Raw genomic sequence first — 23,604 nt, forward strand, 5'->3', positions numbered from 1 at the left:
TTGAGATAGAGTCTTGCTCTGTCACCAAGGCTGGAATACAGTGGCGCGATCTCTCCTCACTGCAACTTCTGCCTCCTGGGTTCAAGCGATTCTCCTGGCTCAGCCTCCTGAGCAGCTGGGATTATAGGCATGCATCAAAATGCCTGGCTAATTTTTATATTTTTAGTAGAGATGGGTTTCACCATGTTGGCCAGGCTGGTCTCGAACTCCTGACCTCAGGTGATCTGCCCACCTCAGCCTCCCAAAGTGCTAGGATTACAGGCATGGGCCACTGCGCCCGGCCTCTGCTTTTTTCACTCAGTGATTTTTGTGAATATTACATTGTCAGTGCAGTAGAGGTAGATTTACTTTATTCTTTTCAAAAAGTTACATTGGCCGGGTGCCCATGGCTCACATCTACCTGAGGTGGGATGATCGCTTGAGCCCGGGAGTTTAAGATCAGCCTGGGCAACAGAGTGAGACCCCAGCTCTACAAAAAATTAAAAAATTACCTGGGCATGGTGGCACGTGCCTGTAGTCCCAGGTACTTGGGAGGCTGAGGTGGTAGGATCACCTAAGCCTAAGAAGTCAAGGCTAAAGCGAGCAAGCTGTGCCACTGCATTCCAGCCTGGCCACAGAGTGAGACTTTGTCTCAAAAAAAAAAAAAAAAAGGCTGGGTGAAGTGGCTCATGCCTATAATCCCAGCACTTTGGAAGCCTGAGGTGGGCAGATCACAAGATCAGGAGATGGAAACCATCCTGGCCAACATGGTGAAACCCCATCTGTAGTCTGCGTGCCTGTAGTCCCAGCTACTCGGGAGGCTGAGGTAGGAGAATTGCTTGAATCCGGGAGACGGAGGTTGCAGTGAGCTGAGATTGCGCCACTGCACTCCAGCCTGGGAGACAGAGCAAGACTATAATATATATTATTATATATAATATATATTTTATATATTATCTATTTATAATATATACATTATATAATATATATTATGTATACATTATATAATATATATTATGTATACATTATATAATATATAATATATATTATGTATATAATGTATATTATATATGTGTTATATGATATATAATATATCATATAATATATAATATTTTATTATATAATATATATTTTATATTGTTACACATATTTTATATTATACATATATAATATATAAATATATACATATACATATATATTATTTATATAATATATTAAATATGTTATATATTTATATATTATAATATATAATATATATATATGAGTGTTTCATCTAATGCTTTTATCCATTGATGGCTATTGACTAGATCCATTATTTTACCAAAATGTAGATTTTCTGATTATATATATAACACTCATAGGAAACTTGACCATAGAGGGATCAGGCTTGGGCCACCTCAACCACTGATGAGTCTGAAAGCAGGACAGACAACTTGACATCATAGGCTATAGGCCTCCAGATGTGATGCAGTGTGATGCTCGCAGCACTGCCTGAATGTAACCAGGCCTTAAGAGTTTTCTTTCCGGCCATGCGCTGTGGCTCACACCTATAATCCCAACACTTACGGAGGCTGAGGCGGGCAGATCACCTGAGGTTAGGAGTTCAAGACCAGTCTGGCCAACATAGTGAAACCCTGTGTCTACTAAAAATACAAAAAATTAGCTGTTCATGCTGGCGGGTACAGGTAATTCCAGCTACTCGGGAGGATGAGGCAGGAGAATCTCTTGAACCTGGGAGGCGGAGGTTGCAGTGAGCCGATATCGCATCATTGCACTCCAGCCTGGTCAACAAGAGCAAAACTCCATCTCAAAAAAAAAAAAGTTTTCTTTTTTTCTTTTAGAGACAAGGGCAGGGTGAGGTGGCATGTGCCTGTAAGTCCCATCTACTCAGGAGGCTGAGGCAGGGGGATCACTTGAGTCCAGAAGTTCTGGGCTGTAGTGCACTATGTCAATCGGGTGTCTGCACTAAGTTCGGCATCAACGTCGTGACCTCCAGAGAGTGGGGGACCACCAGGTTGCCTAAGGAGTGGTGAACTGGCTCAGGCTGGAAATGAAACAGGTCAAAACTCCCATGCTGATCTGTAGTGGAATCATGCCTGTGAAAAGTCACTGCACACCAGCCTGGGCAATATAGCGAGACCCTGTCTCTTTAAAAAGAAAAATAGGCCGGGCGCGATGGCTCACCCCTGTAATGGAAGCACTTTGGAAGGCCAAGGCGGGCGGATCACGAGGTCAGGAGATCGAGACCATCCTGGCTAACACGGTGAAACCCGTCTCTACTAAAAATACAAAAAATTAGCCGGGTGTGGTGGCATGTGCCTGTAGTCCCAGCTACCTGGGAGGCTGAGGCAGGAGAATCGCTTGAACCCGGGAGGGGGAGGTTGCAGTGAGCCGACATTGTGCCACTGCACTCCAGCCTGGGCCACAGAGCCAGACTCTGTCTCAAAAAAACAAAACAGGCCGGGCGCGGTGGCTCACGCTTGTAATCCCAGCACTTTGGGAGGCCGAGGCGGGCGGATCACGAGGTCAGGAGATCGAGACCACGGTGAAACCCCGTCTCTACTAAAAATACAAAAAATTAGCCGGGCGTGGTGGCGGGTGCCTGTAGTCCCAGCTACTCGGAGAGGCTGAGGCAGGAGAATGGCGTGAACCCGGGAGGCGGAGCTTGCAGTGAGCCGAGATTGCGCCACTGCACTCCAGCCTGGGTGACAGAGCGAGACTCCGTCTCAAAAAAAAAAAACAAAACAAAACAAAACAAAACAAACAAACAAACAAACAAAAATCAAGAAAGAGAAGTAAATAGGCCGGGCATGGTGGCTCCTGGCACTTTGCGAGGCCGAGGCGGGTGGATCACCTGAGGTAAGGAGTTCAAGGCCAACCTGACCAACATGGGGAAACCCCGACTCTACTAAAAATACAAAAATCAGCTGGGCGTGATGGTGTGCACCTGTAATCCCAGCTACTCAGGAGGCTGAGGCAGCAGAATCGCTTGAATCTGAGAGTCGGACGTTGCAGTGAGCCAAGATCGTGCCACTGTACTCCAGCATGGGCAACAGAGCAAGACTCCGTCTCAAAAAGAAAAAAATTAAAAATAAATAAATAAATAAAAACCAAATAGAGACAGGGTCTTCCTCTGATGCCTAGGCTGGAGTGCAGTGTCGTGATCATAGCTCACTGCAACCTGGAACTCCTGCGCTGAAGGGATCCTCCTACCTCAGCTTCTTAAGTAGTTGGAACTACAGATGTACATGCCACCATGCCAGGCTAACATTTTTAAATTTTTTATTTATATGGAGATGGTGTCTTGTTATGTTGCCTGGGCTGGATTTGAATTCCTGGCCTCAAACTGTCCTCCTGCCTTGGCCTCCAGGGTAGCTGGGATTATGGGAGTATGCCATCATGCCTGGCTATCATCATTTCCTCTATAATTATTTATCTATTATTATATGGCTATGAATGAACCATAATTTATCAATCTCATTTTATATCACATTTTATGCTGTTTAAACAATGTTATGGCCAGGTGTCATGGCTCGCACCTGTAATCCCAAAACTTTGGAAGGCCGAGTGGGGAGGGTCGCTTGAGCTCAGGAGTCTGAGATCAGCCTGGGCAACATAGTTAGACCCCTGTCTCTACAAAAGAAAAAAAATTAGTTGGACATGGTGGCACACACCTGTGATCTCAGCTACTCACAAGGTTCAGGTGGAAGGACTGCATGAACCCAGGAGTTCAAGGTTGCTGTAAACTATGATAGCACTACTACACTCCAGGCTGAGTGACAGAGCAAGACCCTGTGTCTAGAAAAATAAAAATAAAATTTAAAAAATTAAAAATGTTACAATCTCTGCCATTATCCATGAATAGTTCCTCAGGATAAATTCCTAGAAAGGTATGTAAAAGTTCAGATTCCTCTAGGCAGATTATCTGGACTTTACTCCCACCACCACTTGAAGAAGGCTATTTCCCTGCACTCTTACTAACACTGGCTTTTTTTTTTTTTTTGAGACAGTCTTGCTGTGTCGCCCAGGCTGGAGTGCAGTGGTTTGATCTCAACTCACTGCAACCACCATCTCCCAAGTTCAAGTGATTCTGCCGTCTCAGCCTCCCGAGTAGCTGGGATTACAGGCACCTGCCATCATGCCTGGCTAACGTTTGTATTTTTTAGTAGAGACAGGGTTTCACCAGGTTGGTCTTGAACTCCTGACCTCAGGTGATCCATCTGCCTCGGCCTCCCAAAGTGGTAGGATTACAGGCATGAGCTACTGCGCCTGGCCGACATTGGCTATTTTTTAAAAAAAAAAATCTTAATCTATTTGTAAGGCAAAACATGAAACAGGAAGCTTTATATACTCTTAAATCTCACACTAGGCTTTTTTTGTATTTGGACTGTTTAGTATTTTGTCTATGTTGCTGAAACCCTTTGAAGTTACAAGATCTATTTGTGTTCTTCATGTAATTGTTCTTCCCCCCAACCTTGGGCTAACAGTCTGTGGCCTTCTTTGGTAACTAAATGCAAGAGTGATATTAATACCTTGCAAGTTCCTCCCTTGCAAATGGGAGCCCTAAGTCAAGGTGCAGATAGAATAGGAAAAAGCTTCTGGTTGCTCTTCAAGAAGTATCTATTGAGTTAGATACAGTGAAAAGCAATGGAGATATTAGGAGAATAACAAGATGGGCATGGAAAAGTTTCTGTTTGCTCTTCAAGAAATATCTATTGAGTCAGGGCCGGGCGCGGTGGCTCACGCTTGTAATCCCAGCACTTTGGGAGGCCGAGGCGGGCGGATCACGAGGTCAGGAGATCGAGACCACGGTGAAACCCCGTCTCTATTAAAAATACAAAAAAAATTAGCCGGGCGTGGTGGCGGGCGCCTGTAGTCCCAGCTACTCGGAGAGGCTGAGGCAGGAGAATGGCGTGAACCCGGGAGGCGGAGCTTGCAGTGAGCCGAGATTGCGCCACTGCACTCCAGCCTGGGTGACAGAGCGAGACTCCGTCTCAAAAAAAAAAAAAAAAAAATTAAAAAAAAAATTAAAAAAAAAAAAAGAAATATCTATTGAGTCAGATACTGTGAAAAGCACTGGAGATATAACAAGACGGGCATGGTGCTTTTCCTTATTTAGCTCATGGGCAGGTTCCAAGAAGCTTCTAAAGGCTGAACATTTCGTTTTCCGTGTCTGGCACCTAGATATACCTATTCATTAAGTCAACAATATTTATTGAGCATGTACTATGGATTAGGCATTATCAAGGCCCTGAGGATAGAGCAGTGAAATAAAACAGACAAAACCTCTATCCTCATGAAGTTTACCTTTGGTTTACCTTCTGGGCTACTGTCAATAAAACAAGTAAAATATATAAATACAAAATATACTATGAGGTCGGCCGGGCGCGGTGGCTCACGCTTGTAATCCCAGCACTTTGGGAGGCCGAGGCGGGCGGATCACGAGGTCAGGAGATCGAGACCACGGTGAAACCCCGTCTCTACTAAAAATACAAAAAATTAGCCGGGCGCGGTGGCGGGCGCCTGTAGTCCCAGCTACTTGGAGAGGCTGAGGCAGGAGAATGGCGTGAACCCGGGAGGCGGAGCTTGCAGTGAGCCGAGATCGCGCCACTGCACTCCAGCCTGGGCGACAAAGCGAGACTCCGTCTCAAAAAAAAAAAAAAAAAATATATATACTATGAGGCCAGGTGCAGTGGCTCACGCCTGTAATCCCAGCACTTTGAGAGGCAGAGGCAGGCAGAACACTTGCAGTCAGGAGTTTGAGACCAGCCTGACCAACATGGTAAAACCCCATCTCCACTAAAAATACAAAAATTAGTCAGACATCGTGGCACGCGCCTGTAATCCCAGCTACTTGGGAGGCTGAAGGAGAATTGCTTGAACCTGGGAGGTGGAGGTTGCAGTGAGCCGAGATCGCGCCACTGCACTCCAGCCTGGGTGACAAGAGCAAGACTCTGTCTCAAAAAAAAAAACAAAAAAAAACTGTTAGATAATGATAAGTGTTTTGGATAAAAATGAAAGTGGGATTGAAAGCATGGGTGTGTGTGTGTGTGTGCACACAGGCCATGCGTGCAAGCAATGTAAAATAGAGTGCTCAGGGAAGACTGGACTAAGAAGGTGACACTCAAGTCAAAGTCTGAAGGAGATGAGGAAGTGAGCCATGTGGATATCCACATGATTCTATGGAGCACAAAAGGAGACAGATTCTCGGCTTGAAACGTTTCTACAACCTATAGCAGCAAATATATGGTAATATTTGTGACAACATTCTGTAAGCTATAATGGTCTATAAATATAGGATGTTTTCAGTCAATTACACATAAAACTATTAACAAGAACAAGATCATATATCAGCATTATGAATGTCTATAAAACTACCCAGTACAATTAGGGAATATGATCATGTACAATTTAAGGACTATATGGTACCAGAAGAACTGTGGTTAGTTTTCTTTCCCCCCAAAGGCGAAAGAGGAAAACCCTTGAGGCTTCTGCTTGGAAGCCCACTTGTTTGTGGTAAGGTAGGACATAATCAGTATTTGTGGGTATAAAAATTATATTCTCTGGGAAGCCAGATGATGTTACAGAGAAACCATCCCATGAGTTATTTGCATGTTGATGGGGCCAAAAGCTTCCAGAACAAAGTTTTCTTTCTTAATCTGCATTTAACTGCCTCAAGGTCTGGAACCTACAGAAGAAATGTTGGCTTAAACAACAACAACAACAACAACAACAACAAATTGTACTGCTTGCGTTCCATCTAGACCCAGGGATTCCAGAGTAACTCAGGAGGAAGTCTTTAGAGACCTAACCTGAGTTGTTAAGAAAATATATATATACATATATATATATATTTTTTTTTTCTTTTTTCTGGTAAAAGCAGGTTATGGCTGGGCAATCGGTCTCTTAATAGAATCTTTGTGAACTTCCTGATGTCGCAGCGATCGTTGCCAAGTTGTGCGTTCACACTGATTATCTTGCTAAAAGGCACTCCCTGCACTTGGAACACACATATTCACATCCCAGCAAAGAAGGAAGGCCTGGATGCTGTTGCTTGTCTGCTGGGGCAAAAAGGGGCGTGCCATGTGCCCAACGCTGGCCAAGCACCAGTCACTCATTCACTCATCCATTTATTCAACAAATATCTTATTATGCTCCTATTCAGTGCCCAGTAGGGGTGCCTCCTTGCCCACCAGGGTCATCTAGAGCTCCTGTGGGTGCGGTGGGCGGGGTCGAGAACTTCAGATTCCCAGGTCTGGCTCTTCCCTCCAGTAGGGCTCGGAGACAAAGAGATGCGCCCCTGCAGCTGCCTCGGCTGAGGGCTCCGCCCGCGGCCCCAGGGGCTTAGGCGCGGCTGCTCCTCCACTTCCCAGCCCGAGGGGGCGCTGTAGCGCCCGGCGCTCGGCCCGCCCCTACGCCGCGCTCCGCTCGCATCGGCGCTGCGGGAGGCGCCGCGGTGATACGCTCCCCCTCGCCGCGCTCCCCCTCCTCCTCTGCCCTCCCCGCCGGTGGTAGGTGCCGGAAGTGCCGCCATTTTGGGGTGTTCTGCTCTGGCGGCAGCGGCAGCGGCGGCGGGACGCGGAGGCTCCCCAGGGATTCGGCCTCAGCAGCGAGGCGGCGGCGGCGGCGGCTGCAGAGGCGCAGGCAGCAGCTGAGGCAGCGGCGGGCTCAGGTGCAGCCGCTGGTGAGTGCTGCGGCCGCAGGATAACGGGCCGCGGGAGGGAGGGAGGGAAAGAAGGCAAGAGGGAGGCGCCGCGGGGCGGGTCCGGTTCGGGAGGCCGCGGGTCACAGGGCCCTCGGGCGCGGCCTCTCCTCGTTCCCTGCGTCCTGGGGCAGGGCTGCGATCTCCTCCTGCATGTCGGGGTCCCCGGCTCCCCGGGTCCTATCGCGCTTGGCCAGCGCGTGCCCCCGCGCCCAGGGAGACCCGCCCTCCTCGTGGCCTTGCTTCCTCTCCCCGCGCCCTTTACCTTCACCCTCAGGGCTCAGAGGCCTCGTGCCCTGCCCAGGGCCAGCTCCGTGTTCCTCCTCTTTCTGGCTGCCGTGCTGGACCCAGGCTACCTGCCCGGGACACCCCATCTCTGCCCCTGTCGCCTCACGTGTTCTTAGCGTCCACCCCTGTGGGCGCCGAAGGGTCCCCGCCCCTAGAAGGCAGCGCTTTTCCGGAGCCTCGAGAGCCCCTCGTTCCTCGCCCCAGATCCGCTAGGGCCTTGGCTCGCCCTCCCCCCACATCAGGTGCTCACCCAGTCGTGGCCTAGCAGCTGGGCAGGAATCTCGTACCCGGGAGCGGGGGGTGCACATTAAAGCCCTTTCTTCGCTAGGGACCAGGCTTCGAATTTAAACCCGGTGTTGTGTTGGTTGTGGTCCTCCGGGCAGGATGTTGTTGTAATTCTTGGAGACCATTACACATGCACCGAGGAGCTTCTCATTGGTTTAGGCTCATACTCATAGTTGAGGGGAATGTGGTGAGATTTTGATTGGAATCTGTTTCCCCAAAATGGAATCTCTTTCTCGCCAGGAGAGAGCTGTAGGTTTATTACCTTCGAGTAAAAAGGCTGTATAACAGTTTTAAAGAGCATGAAATGCTTTATAATGTGTGCAGTGTAAGAGGTTAGAAATAATGTTTTAGAAGAACTTCATCTTTTTTTTTTTTTGAAGACGGAGTTTCGCTCTTGTTGCTTAGGCTGGAGTGCAGTGGCGCTATCTCGGCTCACTGCAACCTCCCCAGGTTCAAGCGATTCTCCTGCCTCAGCCTCCCAAGTAGCTGGCATTACAGGCATGCACCACCACGCCTGGCTAATTTTTGTGTTTTTAGTAGAGACGGGGTTTCACTATGTTGATCAGGCTGGATGGTCTCGAACTCCTGACCTCGAGTGATCCACCCGCCTCGGCCTCCCAAAGTGCTGGGGATTACAGGCGTGAGCCACCGCGCCCGCCCGGAACTTCACCTTTTAAAGGTCTTTTCGCTGTCTTTGATTACCCGTGAATTGGGAAGGCTTTAATTGTATGCTTTCCCCTTGCCCACAAGTGTAGCTTCTCTCCAAGCGCTATGGAAGTTTCAGCCTCTCTATTAATCCTTGGTGAGAAAGAAGGCGTCTCCATATAGAATCACCCTCTCTGTTTTAGCATTAAGGAGTCCACTTAGAAAATCATGGAATTACAATAGCATGCACAAACTATTGCTACAGTGATTTTCTTCTCGTGTTAATTTTTATATTCTTCTGGCTTTACTTACCTAGTAGGTGGTTTCTGATCATGAGTTAGCCAAGATCGAAGCAGCACTGTTGGTAAAGCAAAGCTGGAGCTTTCAGCTGTTGCTTTAACCAGGAAGGTTATGGTTCCCCTAGTGGTTCTTTCCTCATGACAGTCCACCAGCTGTTTCCATTAAGAATGGCCTTTGGCCCAGATCAGAGGCCTCAACTTCTATTCAACCATTCATTCTGACCCCTTTAAAGAAAACCCAGGGTTTTCTTTAGAGATTGTGCTATCTAGACTTAAGATCCAGTAGCAAGAGGGGCTGTTAGAGATGGAATATCTTTTCTAGAACCCCTTCACTTTTTGGATGAGGAAACTGAGGGCCCTAGAAGTTTAAGTGACTTACTTGCCCAAGGTTATGTTTTTTTTTTAAACAATATCATGAATAATAATGCCGTCTGCCCTTTGAGATGTAATGAAATGGGAAAGGACCCTGAATTGAAGTTAGAACTAGGCCTGGATTGTAATGCTTGCTCTGTCATTTACTAGTTATACAACCTTGGCAAGTCACTCAACTGTTCTGCTCCTCAGTTTATTCTCACCTGCAAAATGAAAGAAACAGCATCTGTCTCGCATGGTATTAGTTCAGCTTCAGTAACATGGTGAAATACCCATGATATAATAGGCAGACAGTGAAGTTTTTAGCCAAAATGATTTATTTTTCTAAAGATTTCCATGTATTTTTCTTAATACAGAAGTTACAGATTCACTATAAAAAAAACAGATAAGTCAAAAAATGAAGAAACTCACCCATCGTGCCACCACTCAGAGATGATTGTTAAATATTGGGTCTTTATCTTGCCCATCCTTTTTATATGCTATAGACATGCCTATCTTCCCAAAATAGGCTTATCTTAGTCACAGTTTTGGGATGTGGGTCCTGTCCCCCCCAACCCCGCCATGGAGTCTTGCTCTGTCACCCATACTGGAGTGCTCACTGCAAACCCTGCCCCCCGGGCTCAAGCAATTCTCCTGCCTCAGCCTCCGGAGTAGCTGGGATTACAGGCGCCCACCACCGCGCCCAGATAGTTTTTGTATTTTTAGTAGAGATGGGGTTTCACCATGTTGGCCAGGCCGATCTAGAGCTCCTGACCTCAGGTGATCTGCCCGCCTCAGCCTCCCAAAGTGCTAGGATTATATGTGTGAGCCACCGTACCTGGCCTTTTTTTTTTTTTTTTTTTCTGTAGAGACAGGGTGTCACTGTTTTGCCCAGGCTGGTTTTGAACTTCTGATTACAGATGTGAGCCACTGAGCCTGGCCTACATTTTAAAATTGTGGTTAAAAACAAAATTGGCCGGGCGCGGTGGCTCATGCCTGTAATCCCAGCACTTTGGGAGGCTGAGGTGGGCGATCACGAGGTCAGGAGTTCGAGACCAGCCTGGCCAACATGATGAAACTCCATCTCTACTAAAAATACAATAGCCAGGTGTGGTGGCACGTGCCTGTAGTCCCAGCTACTTGGGAGACTGAGGCAGGAGAATCGCTTGAGCCCAGGAGGTGGAGGTTGCAGTGAGCTGAGATTGTGCCACTGCACTCCAGCCTGGGCGACAAGGCAAGACTCTCAAAAAAAAAAAACAAACAAAAAAAACCAACATTTACTAACTTAGCCATTTTTAAGTGTTCTGTGACATTAAGTACATTCACACTGTTGGAAAACAGATCTGTGAGTTTTTCATCTTGCATATCTGAAACTCTATACCTATTAGACAACAGCTCCCCTTTTCCCCCTCCTACTAGCCCCTGGTAACCACCATTATTTCTGTTTCTACGAATTTGACGACTTTAGGTAACATGTAAGTGGAATCATACCATGTCTGTTTTTTGTGACAGACTTATTTCACTTAGTGTAATGTCCTCAAGACTCATCCATGTTGTACTGTGTGACCAGATTTATTTCCTTTTTAAGGCTAATACCCCATTGTGTATATTTATATCAAATTGTTTATGGACTGCATCCACTAATGGACTTTTGGGTTGCAGCTACCTCTTGGCTATGGTGAATAGTGCTGCTGTGACTAGGTGTGCAAATAGGTATTCCAGCCTCTGGAACAATATCAGTTGTTTTGGATATATACCCCAAAGTTGGGATTGCTGGATCAAGTGATAATTCTGTTTTTAATTTTTATTATTTTGAAAGAATCCAGGCCACTGGAATAGTGTTTTTTTTTTTTTGTCTCTTTGTTTTTTGAAGAACCCGTATACTGTTTTCTATAGCAGTTGCATCATTTTACAGTCTTGCCAGTAGTCCACAAGGGTTCCAGTTTCTTTGCATCCTCGACAATACTTTTTATTTTTTCATGGCCATCTTAATGGGTGTGAGATACCTCACTGTGGTAGTTTTGATTTGTATTTCTCTGCTGACTAGTGATGTTGAGCATCTTTTCATATACTTTTTCTTTGGCCATTTATATATTATCTTTGGAGAAACGTCTGTTCAAGGCCATTTCCCAGTTTTTTGTTTTTTTTTTTTTTTTGAGACGGAGTCTCGCTCTGTCGCCCAGGCTGGAGTGCAGTGGCGCAATCTCGGCTCACTGCAAGCTCCACCTCCCGGGTTCACACCATTCTCCTGCCTCAGCCTCTCCGAGTAGCTGGGACTACAGGCGCCCGCCACCACGCCCGGCTAATTTTTTGTATTTTTAGTAGAGACAGGGTTTCACCGTGGTCTCGATCTCCTGACCTCGTGATCCACCCGCCTTGGCCTCCCAAAGTGCTGGGATTACAAGCGTGAGCCACCGCACCCGGCCATTTCCCAGTTTTTAATCAAGTTTTTTGATTTCATATTGTTGAATTATAGAAGTTCTTTATATTTTCTGGATTTTTTTTTTTTTTCGAGATGGAGTCTCGCTCTGTTGCCCAGACTGGTGTGCAATGGCGTGATCTCTGCTCACTGCAACCTCCGCCCACCGGGTTCAAGCCATTCTCCTGCCTTGGCCTCCCGAGTAGCTGGGACTACAGTCATGTGCTACCACGCCCGGCTAATTTTTGTATTTTTAGTAGAGAGGGAGTTTCACCATGTTGGCCAGGCTGGTCTCGAACTCCTGACCTCAGGTGATCTGCCTGCCTCGACCTCCCAAAGTACTGGGATTACAGATGTGAGCTACTGCACCTAGCCTCTATTTTCTGGATATTAACCCCTTATTAGATAGATGATTTGCAGATGTTTTCTCCCATTCTGTAATTTGCCTTTTCACTTTGTTGATTGTATGCTTTGATACACAAAATATTTCATGTTTGATATAGTCCCATTTGTTTATTTCTGGTTTTGTTGCCTGCGCATTTGGTGTCATATCCATGAAATCATTGTCAAATCCAATATCATGAAGTTTTTCCACTATATTTTCTTCTAGGAGTTGTATAGTTTTAGGTCTTACATTTAGGTTGTTTTAACCTTTTTTTCTGAGACGGAGTCTCACTCTGTCACCCAGACTAGTGTGCAGTGACTTGATCTTGGCTCACTGCAATCTCTGTTGCCCTGGTTCAAGCGATTCTCCTGCCTCACCCTCCCGAGTAGCTGGGATTACAGGTTCCTGCCACTGTGCCTGGCTAAATTTTATATTTTTAGTAGAGACAGGGTTTCACCATCTTGTCCAGGCTGGTCTTGAACTCCTGACCTCATGATCCACTTGCCTCGGCCTCCCAAAGTGTTGGGATTACAGGCGTGAGCCACCGTGCCTGGCCCGTTTTAACCATTTTTAAGTGTATAATTCAGTGACATTAATTACATTGAGATGTTGTGCAATCATCACTGTGATCTTTCCAAAATGTTTTCATCACTGTTACCATTAAGCAATAACTCTCAATTTTCCCCTCCCCCCAGCCTCTGGTAGCCTCTAATCTATCTGTGTTTCTGTGAATTTGCTTATTCTAGATATTTCATGTAACTGGAATCATGTAATACTTGGCTTTTTGTGTCTAGCTTATTTCACTTAGCATGTTGTTTTCAAGGTACCTGCATCATTTTGTAGCATGTATCAGAACCTAATTTCCTTTTTTTTTTTTTTTTTTTGAGATGGAGTTTCGCTCTTGTCGCCTAGGCTGGAGTGCAGTGGCGCGATCTCAGCTCACTGTAATCTCCGCCTCCCGGGTTCAAGCTGCCTCAGCCTCCCGAGTAGCTAGGACTACAGGCATGAGCCACCTAGCCTGGCTAATTTTGTATTTTTAGTAGAGATGGGTTTTACCATTTTGGCCGAGCTGGTCTCAAACTCCTGACCTCAGGTGATCTGCCCGCCTCGGCCTCCCAAAGTGCTGGGATTACAGGCATGAACCACCGTGCCTGGCCCTAATTTCCTTTTATGGCTGTCTTCCTTTACTTCTTGAGGTCAGGAATGTCTCCTTTATTTTGCTATCTTCTCCCCTCTTGGAGTTCTGTAAAGGTTTAATTGATTACAATTCATGCTCTTCGTGTGGATTGCCAGTCAGAGAGATGTCCACTGACATATTCAAACTTCTTGAAAATACAAATATGTCAGCATGTATAAAGTAGTCTATAACGATAATCCAAATCACTGTTTATAGCATTTTAAATTTCTAATCTAGTCAGATTTTCCTATCTTTGAATGTACAGCATTTTCTTGCTTTTTTTTCTTTTTGAGACAGAGTTCGCTCTCGTTTCCTAGGCTGAAGTGTAATGGCATGATCTTGGCTCACCACAACCTCCGCCTCCCAGGTTCAAGCGATTCTCCTGCCTCAGCCTCCCGAGTAGCTGGGATTACAGGTATACGCCACAGACGCCCAGCTAATTTTTTGTATTTTTAATAGAGACGGGGGTTTCTCCATGTTGGTCAAGCTCGTCTTGAACTCCCGACCTCAGGTGATTCACTCACCTCAGCCTCCCAAAGTGCTGCGATTACAGGTGTGAGCCACTGTGCCTGGCACAGCATTTTCAAAAAATGTGTGCTGAAAAAGTATCACATGAAGAGGATAAGAACTGACAAGTTCCTGCCTTTGCTTTATACCTGTAATATATGAATGGCTTTCTTAGGTGGACCAATTTCTAGGTATTTTATGTTGTGCACAGATAAATTTGTAAATCTGTCATTAATGGCCTAGTTAGAATAATACTTTCAGGTATGAACATTTCAAAGATACTGATAGGTCTCTCAGTCTGTTCTAGTGTGAAGAAAGTTGACCGGGCATGGTGACTTATACCTGTAATCCCAGCACTTTGGGAGGCCAAGGCAGGCGGATCATCTGAGTTCGGGAGTTCGAGACCAGGCTGACCAACGTGGAGAAACCCCGTCTCTGCTAAAAATACAAAATTAGCCAGGCGTGGTGGCTCATGCCTGTAATCCCAGCTACTTAGGAGGCTGAGGGAGGAGAATCACTTGAACTAGGGAAGCAGAGGTTGCAGTGAGCCAAGATCATGCCACTGCACTCCAGCCTGGGCTACAAGAGCAAAACTCCATTCCCTCTCCTGCCCCCCCCCCCCAAAAAAAAAGATGCTGAGAGTATCTGTCAGTTGCATGAAAGGCCTTTCTCCTATTTTTCTCCCTTAAAAAGATGTAGGGAGGCCGAGGTGGGTGGATCACAAGGTCAGGAGATCGAGACCATCCTGACTAACACGGTCAAACCCCGTCTCTACTAAAAATACAAAAAATTAGCTGGGTGTGGTGGCAGGTGCCTGTAGTCCCAGCTACTTGGGAGGCTGAGGCAGGAGAATGGCGTGAACCTGGGAGGCGGAGCTTGCAGTGAGCTGAGATGACGCCACTGCACTCCAGCCTGGGTGAGAGTGCGAGACTCCGTCTCAAAAAAATATATATATACACATACACACACACACACACACACACACACACACACACACACACACACACGTATACATATGAGAGAAAGGCGCTGGGCATGGTAGTGCATGCCTGTAATCCCAGCACTTTGGAAGACTGAGGCGGGCAGATTGCTTGAGCTCAGGAGCTTGAGACCAGCCTGGGCAACATAGCTAGACCTCATCTCTACAAAAAATACAAAAATTATGGTATTTTCCTACAAATTTTGTAAAACGTTTGTATTAAAAAGAGAAGAAATAAAAATAAGGTCTCTAGCAGCTGGGCAAACTTTATGCTATAAGACTTCAGATTTGCTCCTTGTTATTAACCTCTTAATGCTCCTTGTTACTAACAATATGCTCCTTATTAATCTCTTAATAACCTCTTAACTCTTGTTATTAACCTCTTAATGAGTATTGGAGACTTTATGGCTCTGAATGAAGGTCAGTATTTATTTATTTTTTTGAGATGGAGTCCCGCTCTGTCGCCCAGCCTAGCGTGCAGTGGTTCAATCTCGGCTCACTGCAACCTCCGCCGGGAGGGGTTCAAGCAATTCTTGTGCCTCAGCCTCTCAAGTAGCTGGGATTATAGGTGCCCGCTGCCATGCCCGGCTAATTTTTGTGTTTTTAGTAGAGATGGGGTTTCTTCATGTTGGTCAGGCTGGTCTCAAATTCTCGACCTCAGGTGATCCGCCCACCTCAGCCTCCCAAAGTGCTGGGATTACAGGCGTGAACCACTCCACCCGGTCTTAATTTTTGTATTTTTACTAGAGATGGGGTTTCGCCACATTGGCCAGGCTTGGCCAGGCTGATCTCGAACTCCTGATCTGAAGTTATCCGCCTGTCTGGGCCTCCCAAAGTGTTGTGATTACAGGCGTGAGCCACCATGTCTGGCCTATTCTTTGATTCTTGATTTTTTTATTTTTATTTTTTTGAGAGTGAGTGTCACTCTTGTTGCCCAGGCTGGAGTGCAGTGGTGCCATCTCAGCTCACTGCAACCTCCACCTCCTGGGCTCAATCGATTTTCCTTCCTCAGCCTCCTGAGTAGCTGGGATTATAGGCGTGTGCCACCACACCTGGCTAATTTTGTATTTTTAGTAGAGATGGGGCTTCTCCATGTTGGTCAGGCTGGTCTCAAACTCCTGACCTCAGGTGATCTGCCCGCCTCAGCCTCCCAAAGTTGATTGCTATTAGTATAATCCTATAGTTACCAGAACACGTATACTAGAGTTACAGTACACTGAAGTGGTCAAAAGGCAAATAAAATAGAAATAAGAAAATTTTGATGAAAATCTGGAGAATTAAGTCTTTCTGTAATTGACAGTTGATTTTTTGATTGTGGAATCCTTAAAATGGAAATGGTTTGAAAGAATGATGTGACTTGAATGGGCTTTATAAACACAGCCTGGTAAGGAGAGCTGTGACAGCTTGGGACAGTGGATTTAGGGCACCACCAGTTAACATTTCTGGGCCTGTTTTCCTATCTTTAAAGTGGAGATACCAACTCAGAATAGTAATGTGAGGATTAATTGAGGTAACTTAGGCTAGGCACTGAACAGTGCCTGATACAGTATTGATAATGCTGTTTCTTTTTCCATGTGTAAAATGGGCATACCACTAGTCTCTTGGGTCAGTAATGCATTTCAGCCAAATGAAATAAATAACACAGGTGAAATGCCTAGCAGTGCCATACATAGATGAGCAGTAGCTACTATGTCAGTGTTCCTTTTGTTTCCTTTTATGAGTGCATTTTGTTTTGCATTTTCTTGTGTCTGTTGTGGCTTAAGGGATAAACAGAGCATTGTTCCTTGTGGAATACTTGGGTAATATGGTTTCCTAGGTTTCATATTCACTATTTCTACTTTATGTGAGAGTCTACTGTTAGGAGGCTTCTGTGTTCAAAGAAAACTGAAAATTATAAATGAATATTTTGGATTTGTAACAGGGGACACTTGGGTCTTCGTAGTTTCAAGTGACGAGTTGAGGCGGGGAGGAGGGCTCTAATATTTAGAGTTGTAATGCAGATTTAAGACAATCAGTTTTAGCTATTTGCTTTGTAAACTATATTGTATCAAGAGTCCTTATTTGCCAAAAACAGCTTTCTTTTTTTTAGAGATGGGGTGGGGACAGGGGTCCACGGGTCTGCTTTGTAGCCCAGACTGGTGCAAACTCTTGGGCTCAAGCAGTCCTCCTGTCTCAGCCTCCTGAGTAGTTGGGACTGATTACAGGAGGGCAACATCATGCCTTCCTTGAAGACAGTTTCCTTGATGAGACCTTTGTAAAATAACTTTGGCCTCGTCACAGAATTGGCTTAGAATCTTCTTAAAGTGGAGGTTTCTTTATGGAATTCTATAGTTTTTTTTTTAACCTCTGCTGTGCTGTGGAGGCCATGAATATGTATTTGTTTATTTTACACTTCATTAAGTTCCAGATTTGTAAAGTTTTGGGCTTTTTTGGGCTGTTGTTTTCTGAGACAAGGTCTCATTGTGTCACTCACGGTGGAGTGCAGTGGCGTTACCGTGGCTCACTGTAGCCTCAACCTCCCAGGCCTCAAGTGATCCTTGCCCACCTCAGCCTCCCAAGTAGCTGGGACTATAGGTGCGCAACACCATGCTTGGCTAATTTTATTTTTTGGAGAGATGGGGTCCCACTATGTTGCCCAGGCTGCTCTTGACCCCCTGGTCTCCAGCAATCCGCCTGCCTCGGCCTCCCAAAGTGCTGGGATTACAGGCAGGAGCTACCATGCTGGCCTTCTTTTCCATTAGAGACAGGATCTCTCTTTGTTGCCCAGACTTGAGTGCGGTGGTGCAATATAGCCTGGAACTCCTGAGCTCAAGTGATCCTCCAGCCTCAGCTTTCCGAGTAGCTGGGACTACAGGTGCACACCGCTGCGCCTGGCTAATTTTTGTAGTATTTGCAGAGGTGGGATCTCTCCTAGTCTTGAACACCCGTCCTCAAGTGATCCTCCTGCCTTGGCCTCCCAAAGTGCTGGGATTACAGGTGTGAGCTGCCACGCCCACCCCTGTTGATATTTTCTAAAGCTGAGCATGGTGGCTCACGCCTGTAATCCCAGCACTTTGGGAAGCCAAGACACACGGATCACATGAGGCCAGAAGTTTGAGACCAGCCTGGCCAACATGGTGAAACACTGTCTCTACTAAAAATACAAGACTTAGCCAGATGTGGTGGTACGTGCCTGTAATCCCAGCTCCTCAAGTGGCTGAGGCACAAGAATGGCTTGAACCCAGGAGGTGAAGGTTGCAGTGAACTGAGATCACACCACTACACTCCAGCCTGGGCAACAGGGAGACCCTGTCTCAAAAAAAAAAAAAAAAAAAAAAAAAAAAAAAATGGAGAAACTATCAACAAGAATGATGAGTTTTTGTTTAGTGATTGCATTGATACCTGATGGATCTCACTTAATCAAATTTGATGTGCCACTTTTAGATATGTTCATGGGTGCAGATATGGCTTTATTTATTTGAGACAGAGTTTCACTCTTGTTGCCCAGGCTGGTGTGCAATGGTGCGATCTCAGCTCACTGCAGCCTTCGCCTCCTGGGTTGAAGCGATTCTTCTGCCTCAACCTCTCGAGTAGCTGGGATTATAGGCACCTGCCACCATGCCTGGCTAATTTTTGTATTTTTAGTAGAGATGGGGTTTCACCGTGTTGGCTAGGCTGGTCTCGAACTCCTGACCTCAGGTGATTCCACCTGCCTCGGCCTCCCGAAGTGCTGAAATTACAGACGTGAGCCACCGCGCCCAGCCCGATACGGCTTTAGAAAGAACTCTCCACTAACTTTATGACCTCCAGTTCTTTTTATAGCTACATTCAGCTTTGACAAAATGGAGTTGAATAATTTTACTTTCTAAGTTATAACTCCATTAAAACTGTGTTTTTGGGGGAATGTCTTTAGTTTGGAGATTATGCAAAATGAAGTTTTTTGATTCCTGGACTGTTTAATTTTGTAGTGTTATACTTTTAATTTTGAAGGGTCAGTAGTTTCCATTTTCTTTCTTTCTTCTTTCTTTTTTTTTTTTTGAGACAGCCTCGCCCTGTCACCAGGCTGGAGTACAGTGGCGAGATCTTGGCTCACTGCAACCTCTGCCTCATGGGTTCAAGCGATTCTTCTGCCTCAGCCTCCCAAGTTGCTGAGATTATAGGCATGCTCCACCATGCCCAGCTAATTTTGTGTTTTAAGTAGAGACGGGGTTTCACCATGTTGGCCAGGCTGGTCTCGAACTCCTGACTTCAGGAGATGCACCCGCCTTGGCCTCCCAAAGTGCTGGGATTACAAGTGTGAGCCTCCACGCCTGGCCAAGTAGTTTCCATTTTCATAGTAACATTGCTACTCTTCAGCAAAATAATCATTAAGTTAGAAACTGTCACCACTTTCTCCTTGTTCTTTTACCTTTTTGTTTCATGTGAGATTGAGGTAAGCTCTTGCAGACTGTGTGAATATGTATGATATTGGTGATAATGTGGGGTGACTAATAGTCTACTGTGAGTAGACTATCTTTTTTAACCCAGTATTATTTGGACATCTGTTAAGTTTTTGTTAATTTCTGTTTTGTACAGATAATTTACTGTAGGCTTTTTCCAGTTTCTTTGTACTTCTAGCTTTTGTGTATGGGAAACATTCTACTTTTAAGCTCCAGCCGCTTTCCCTCACACTGCAGTCACATAGCTCAGCTAGTGTTTCTTTCCTGGATGAATTCTGTCTGGGTGTTGCTGCTGCTAACTTACCATGCTAGATTGGGTGGGATATTTTCAGTGAGAAACACCTGTGCCATTTACTGGCTGCTTGCCTGTTTATTGTTTTGTTGTTGTTGTTGTTGTTGTTTTTTGAGACAGAGTCTCTCTCTGTCGCCCAGGCTGGAGTCTAGTGGTGCGATCTCGGCTCACTGCAGCCTCTGCCTCCTGGTTTCAAGCCATTCTCCCTGCCTCAGTCTCCCAAGTAGCTATGATTACAGGCGCCCACCACCATGCCCGGGTAATTTTCGTGTTTTTAGTAGAGACGGGGTTTCACCATCTTGGCCAGGCTGGTCTTGAACTCCTGACCTCGTGATCCACCCACCTTGGCCTCCCAAAGCGTTGGGATTACAGGCGTGAGCCACCGCGCCCAGCCTGCTTGCCTGATTTTGAGTGCTCTCTGAGCAAGAGTCTTGTGGGGGCCGGGGAGCGAAAGGAAGTCAGGGTGGTGATGACAGCTTGAAAATGCATAACTGTTTGACATTTGTCAGCTAGTGGGTGATTACTGCATGATGAAGCAGCACTGCTTTGTGTTCAAAGTCATTTAAGCCTTATAGCAGGCTTTCAACAAGGATCTTTTACTGGAAGCTGTTTATGTGGTAAAAGATTATTTATCCCTTAGGTCTATAGTTCCTAGATGGCTAGAGCAAGAGGAGTAGACATCACATTTCGTGTTTAGGAATGCTCTTCAGCCCCTCCCTGCTCATGATTCAGTATCTGTTTGTCATTTAGTGCACAGCTAACCTTTTTCATGAGGCTTTTCCTGTCCATTCATTCCTGTACCTGATTTAGTATTTTATTGATATATTTTATTATTTCAGCAAGATTTTAAGCTTTTTGAGGATGGAAACTGCCTTACTGCTTAGTGTATTGCATATACTTTAGGGGAGTGGTTCAGGTGTATAGTCCCTACTCTAATTATACCTTGTGATTTAGCCCATCTTGTAATATCTTATTGCACCAGAGGTGGACACCTGGCCCAAGCTGGGCAAATCACTTTGTCCTAGGAATTTGAGATTGGAACTGAGATTCAAGTCTTTAAGATACAATTAGTCACCTACATTCAGAACACTCAGGACATAAAATCAGATGCTGGTATGCAGCCAAGTTCAGGCTCGTACATGTGGAAGCAGTGAAGGTCGTTCCATAGGGAGGGAGAAGTAAGTAGATTTCATCTGGAAAGAAGCATAGATGAGAAATGCAGCTCTGGAGAGAGGGCAGCCATCCACATGCAGAGCAGAAATCTGGATGCCTAAATCTGGATTTCCAGGTGTGGGCCTGTTTGGAGTTCTTGGGATGGTCTAGTACCCTTTCAGTTAACTCTAGTTTTTGTGTAAGCTTTCTGTTATTTTCAGCCAAAATAACTTCGAGTTAGACTTAGTACAGAGCTCTGCACAGCACCTGTAAAATTTGAAACTTAGAATCGTCCTGTCAGGGATCATGGCTCTTTGGAAGAGTAGCTGAGATTACAGGTGTATGGCACCATGCCCGGCTGATTTTTTGTATTTTTAGTAGAAACGGAGTTTCACCATGTTAGCCATGACTGGTCTCAAACTCCCGACCTCAGGTGATCTGTCGGCGTCGGCCTCCCAAAGTGGTGGGATTGCAGGCTTGAGCCACCACACCCAGCTGTTTGGAAGAGTGCTTTTTCCCATACTCCTTAGCCCCAGGCAAAAGGTGGCTGGAGGTCTTGACTCCTTCAGTATATGCGTTTGCATTTGGTGTTTAGAATGCTTTGCCACATCAAGATTATGAGTTTATTTTTTTAAACAAGTTTTTTATGTTTATTTGTTTATAATTTTTTTAGGAATATGAGCCTGTTAAAAATAATACTGCTATTTCAGATAGGAAACTTAAAGTGAGCCGTCAGTTTTAGGAATTTTTGTTTGTGAGGCATATGGATTCAGTCTTTTCTTCGTTTCTAGTTAAGTGGCGTTTGTTTTAGTTTCCTGATTGTTTCCTCTTAAAAAAATGTTGATGGGCTTGAGTGGAACACAATGATGTGGGTTGAATGGCTGTTGAGGCTTTAAACAAAGGGTAATGGTGAGTGGCTGTGTGCCCAGTTGATGGAGTCTGTCTGGTCCCAGCTCCGTAACTTCATGAATGATCTGTGAGAGGAGCATCACAGTGGTGTTTTTCTCTTTGAGAAATGTTAATGAGGGAGAGGGGGAAGCGCTGAGAAAGACAGTTTAGTGCTTCTAACTTGATTTTGTTTTTTTCCTGTGATCTTTTGGTTTGTTAGGTTGAAAGACTTTATTCCAGAGAAATGTAAAAATTCCCTGTAATACTATTGAGGAGGAATTAAAAAGAGACAAGCTAGTTTTGAAATGGAGATTTTGTTTTTTGTTTTTTGTTTTTTTTTGAGACGGAGTCTCGTCTTTTTCCCAGTGCTGGAGTGCAGTGGCGCGATCTCCGCTCACTGCAAGCTCTACCTCCTGGGTTCACGCCATTCTCCTGCCTCAGCCTCCCGAGTAGCTGGGACTACAGGTGCCCGCCACCATGCCCGGCTAATTTTTTGTATTTTTTGGCCAGGATGGTCTTGATCTCCTGACCTTGTGATCCGCCCGCCTCGGCCTCCCAAAGTGCTGGAATTACAGGCGTGAGCCACCACACCTGGGTGGAATGGAGATTTATATACAACCTGGTATATAATGTCTTCCATACATAGATAATGTAGGATAGAAAAAGCTAGAAGATATTATTTGATATCAGAGGTCAAATGATGATTGCAAATATATCTAAACAATATTATGGGCCAGGCGTGGTAACTCATGCCTGCATTACCAGCACTTTAGGAGGCTGAGGCAAGAGGATTGCTTGAGGCCAGGAGTTTGAGACCAGCCTGGGCAAATACAGGGACTCTGTCTCTACAAATAAAATTATTTAGCCAGGCATGGTGGTGCACACCTGTAGTCCTAGCTATTTGGGAGGCTGAGGCGGGACTCAACTCCTTGAGCCCAGAAGTTAGAGGTTACAGAAAGCTATGATTGTGCCAATATACTCCAGCCAGCCTGGGTAAAAAAGTGAAACCCCGTTTCTTTAAAAAAAAAAAAAGAAAGAAAAAAAAGAAAACAAAATGATTATGCCTTTATGTGTTGTGTGTATCATACTAAACCCAATGCTATGCATAGAGGAAATTTTACAGTCTATAGTGTTACCTAAGTACTGGGGCCTTGCATAAAGTAGATACCTGGTAATTATTTGTTGACTACTCCATGTCTAGTCAAATGGCACTTTAATTTTATGTTTTGGAACTGTTCAGTATTAAGGATTAGTAATAGGAAAAAGACTTAACATTGAAATTCTGTGAATTTAAGTCATTGTCTTCTGAAGATGGAGTACTTTAAAAGCTCCAGGGAGTTATCTGGAAAAAAATGTAAGCAGCTTTCCATCAAAAGACATTATGGGGCTGGGCGCGGTGGCTCACGCTTGTAATCCCAGCACTTTGGGAGGCCGAGGCGGGCAGATCACGAGGTCAGGAGATCGAGACCACGATGAAACCCTGTCTCTACTAAAAATACAAAAAATTAGCAGGGCGTGGTGGCGGGCGCCTGTAGTCCCAGCTACTCGGAGAGGCTGAGGCAGGAGAATGGTGTGAACCCGGGAGGCGGAGCTTGCAGTGAGCCGAGATTGCGCCACTGCACTCCAGCCTGGGAGACAGAGCGAGACTCCGTCTCAAAAAGAAAAAAAAAAAAGACATTATGGTTAAGGTTTGTACTGTAGGCCTGGCATGGTGGCTCACACCTGTAATCCCAACACATTGGGAGGCTGAGTCAGCTGGATCACGAGGTCAGGAGATCGAGACCATCCTGGCCAATGTGGTGAAACCCCGTCTCTACTAAAAATAACAGAAATTAGCT

The 23,604-nt window shown here is 45.5% G+C and overlaps 1 protein-coding gene across 23 annotated transcripts in view; it reads left to right on the forward strand.

Moving 5' to 3' along the window:
* Window positions 1-7,493: 7,493 nt before the first annotated feature.
* CELF1 (CUGBP Elav-like family member 1) overlaps window positions 7,494-23,604 on the forward strand; it is a 91,829-nt gene continuing 75,718 nt past the window's right edge. For 11 of the 23 annotated variants that reach the window (XM_058447028.1, XM_058447053.1, XM_058447021.1 and 8 more), the window contains exon 1: window positions 7,495-7,663. The gene's annotated coding sequence lies outside the window, so the exon portion shown is untranslated. Of the gene's footprint in view, window positions 7,664-13,217; window positions 13,946-23,604 lie in introns of those variants that run through there. The other 12 variants (XM_058447033.1, XM_058447034.1, XM_058447035.1 and 9 more) reach the window with 4 other exon arrangements.

The sequence above is a fragment of the Hylobates moloch genome, unplaced genomic scaffold (genome assembly GCF_009828535.3).
Source record: "Hylobates moloch isolate HMO894 unplaced genomic scaffold, HMol_V3 SCAFFOLD_11, whole genome shotgun sequence".
NCBI lineage: Eukaryota > Metazoa > Chordata > Mammalia > Primates > Hylobatidae > Hylobates > Hylobates moloch.